Source organism: Oryzias latipes, chromosome 2 (genome assembly GCF_053564925.1).
Source record: "Oryzias latipes strain Hd-rR chromosome 2, Olatipes_Hd-rR_3.1".
Taxonomy (NCBI): Eukaryota; Metazoa; Chordata; class Actinopteri; order Beloniformes; family Adrianichthyidae; genus Oryzias; species Oryzias latipes.
In genome coordinates this window covers 15,610,617-15,614,523 of record NC_136238.1, presented here as the reverse complement: position 1 = coordinate 15,614,523, position 3,907 = coordinate 15,610,617, and positions in this window count along the sequence as shown.

Below are 3,907 nucleotides of genomic sequence, written 5' to 3'. Positions count from 1 at the left end.
ACTTGAAATCTTTCCACCTTTATCCACCTTTGTCATGGTAGGAAGAACACGTCAATGGAAGGGTGGGGTCATTCTAAGATAGCACAAGGGCTAGGGCTGGAGGGTACGCAACATAAAACACACAATGGATAACTTACAAGGTTTTTAATTGAATAAAAAGGAGAAGGGGAGGAAGGGACTAAGGTTGGGCCAAAGGAAGGAAATATGTAGAACAAAACACGGCCTAGCTATCACAGCTTTAAAACAGAAACAAGTTTCACTGACTTATCTTCAAAAAAGGTATCAAAACATACTAGAAGTGGCACCAACCAACTTACCTAGTGTGCATAACAGAAAGCAAGCTACATGAGCTGTACAGGGTACCCCGTCTTACTTGTCCACAAACCTCCCACACTCTTCAGTATAAAGAGACGTACACATCATCTGCATTATGATCCAGAAAGATCCCTCCTCCCAAGAGATCCACAGGAGCTTATGTGCAGGCCTGGTGGATGGCTCTGGGGCCTGATCGCACAGCCCGTCAGGTCTCCACCAAGTGTCTTCACTCAGGACATGAAGCACATGCAGAGGAAGGAAAAAAGATGATGAAAAACCCCTTCATGTGACACTGTTAGAATGAACCGGCTGCTCTGCTCGGAGACAGGCTTTGCTCGCGTTGGGCAGCTGGTCTCGTAGTTTCTTGTTTGAGTGCAGGGACGGGTGTTTTGTTACGGTGTGCCGTATGGAGGAGGCTTTGGACCGTGATCGAGCTGCCGGACTCAGGAGAACCATGACTCCCAGGAAAAACTGTGTCTCCAAGCAGAGGAGCGGCTGTAGGACGATGTGTGAGCTGGCGGCGGCAGCTTTTGAATGCAGAGGTGCAGTCCTGAGAAACCGCGTAAACAATCTTATGAATTTGTGTTACCAGCCGTGTCCAGACAAAATAAAGGCCGATTGCAGGTCATCCATGTTTCTCACGAAGAACCGTATTAGCGCGTAAACAAAGCTGTTTAATCACTATCTCACACGTCATCGGACCAACGTACAGCCAATCACTTAGTGTGGCATCACTCTGTCAGTCTGCCCCAGGGCAGCTGTGGCTACAACCATAGCTTACCATCACCAAGTATGAATGAGGAGTGAATGAATAATGGACACAATTTAAGCGCTTTGGGTGTCTTGAAAAGCGCAGATAAATCCAATCCATTATTATTATTATTATTATTATTACTCGCAGGCCCCCGAACACTTATTGCAGGCCGAACAGGTTTGGTACCAGCACCGGAGTTGGAGATAATTACACCTTTTCATATTTATACCTCCCCTGATTAAAAGTTGGATCAAATAAGCCAGGAAAATTTTGAGCTTTATGCCATGTTCACTACACCTCACTGTTCGGGACTCTTGGTTGCTAGGCAACAGGACATTCACCGATGTAACAGCTGGAATGAATCTAAAGGCTAGACATCTGGCCTACCTGCTCAACGAACGTCGACCAGGAGGGCCATGAAAGGACGTAGCCCTCGAATTTGGACACACCCAGAAACTTACAATGACCCACTTTAAGAACACTTTGGAAACATGCCCAACTTCTGCATTAAAATATTTTGTTTAATCCATTAAACATTTAGAAAAAAATGATTGGGCAACTTTTTGGTTCATCGCTTGGGAAACTGTGTGTTCCTAACAATAATAATTGTTTTTAATGTTTTCGTGTTGAATTTATGTAGTAAAATTCCGCAATAAATGAATAATATAATCTTTATTGTACGGTGGACCTCAAGCAAATCACATCTGAAAAATCACTAATTGCAAAAACATAGTAAAGGTCATGACAACAATTAAAAAAGTAAAAGCATTTCATTTTAGAAACAACATTCCAGAAACCAAAACTCAATTCCAAAAATATAAAAGGAAAAAAAAAAAAAACAATGCTAGTTTCCATTAAAAAAAAGGAAAAACATAGAAAACCAAAGAAGAAACCATGAGAGATAGGTGTCAGACATCATCCAATCAGCAATGTCTCATACTACCTTCCTTTCTCGGTTCTTATTGTTTTTTAACATTTGATTTTGATTTCTAGACATTCCTTTCATTTTAATTTTTTTTTCATTATTATTTAATTTAATTTTTCGGAATTGTGTTTTGGTTTCTGGAATTCTGTTTTGATTTGATAAATGTTTTTATTATTATTTTCTTTACATTTTTAACTGAAGCAAATTTTAAATAACATCGTTCAATATCCAATTAAACAGAAAATAGGAAGGTAAATACCAGTTTTTGACTCCACAAACTAGCTTGACCGTTTTCTAGAACTTTCCTTACGTTGTTGTTTTACGCCTGATGACGGCCTCCATGGGAAATTGGCGCATTTTGTGACGTCATCGGCATATCAAAGAAGCCGCAAGAGATTTTTTCTCTCTGTATTTTTAAAACTTTATTTGCACATTTTACTGTTAAAATCGAATATTCTTCATTCTTTCACATACACATAGGCCCATACGATCTTATGTTATCAAAGGTCTTAGATAGTTTAAATCTGTCGAATATTTGCAATGGAAAATTCTAAACTTTATACATACATTTTAGAAATAAAAATATAAATATCGTGGAGTTTCATCTCGGGGTGGGAATTAAAATTGTGAATTATTTTATAATTTTCTCTTTGCTTTATTTTAAATTTAATTTAAATGTAAAATTTAAACCAAAACTCTTTTTTTTGTTTTAAAATTATATATTCTATTCAGAAAATATCTTACATTTTTTATTTTATTTTATCACTAAATTGGTATTAAATTCAAGGTATTATTTTTAAAAATATAAAAGTGCACTTTACATAGTGGGTATGTATAGTAAAATTGTTGCCTTCAGATATTCAGGAAAACCCTTCTAAACTCAAAAATGAACCTATTTGACTTTTTTTTTTTAGAGGTTTATTAATATTAATGTTGCAGATGTTTGTAAGAACCAATTCCAGCCACTTAAACAATAATTCATCCTGACAAAATCAAATAGATTTCATGCATCAGAACCGGAAAACACCTACAGGAAGCACCTGAAGCGGTGCTTTTTAACATAAAGATAATTCAAGCTGACATCTCAGTCCAGGTTACAGCGGGGAAACATCCATAGTCATAAAAGGCTCCCAGGCAGGAGATTTGGACTACATTTCATAAACAAGCATAAAGGAAAATAAGGCTTTTCTCATCACATTATTCTTTTTTTTATTTTTACCAATTTTTGAGCAAACAAGATGTTACCCTAAAATCAAGAATAAAATTATATGTTACAAAATAAAAGCAGTGAAGCACATCTTAGATATGTCAAATTCTAAATTTTTCTCTTGCTGTAACCCTTGTGCTATCCTAGGCACTTTACCATTGGGAGTTGGGTCATCTAGACCCACTAGACAGTAGGGTGAACCTTTTTTCTTCAATGATTTGTGATCTTCACTGGTTTCTATGGATTACATGAAATCTTTCCACCTTTATCATGGTAGGGAGAACACGGCAATGGTTATCTTGACCCCATAGCATAGCACAAGGGTTAATATAAATCACCAAAAAAATGATTTAATAAAAATGAGAGAGAAGCTGCTGTTGTGTTACCAAAGAAGAAAATAAAAATAACGGGTATATGCATTTTTTAAATATGGCTGCTCTTCTTAGGTTCTTTTAAACTTTTTTTATTATCCGAAAGAAAATATTTTTATCCCCCATAGTTCTTTGCGGTTAGGATTTTTTTACCTTTAATTTTTTTTTACTGTGTCATTCATGCCGAGAGGAAACAAAAGCAACAACAAACATCTCCTCTCTGGGTTTCCAAGATCTAGCCAAAAATGTAAAAAGGAAAAAACAAAAAATGTAGATGTTTTTATTTGAATAAATACTCACGGAAACACTGGAGAAAGAAAGAGGACAAGAGTCAC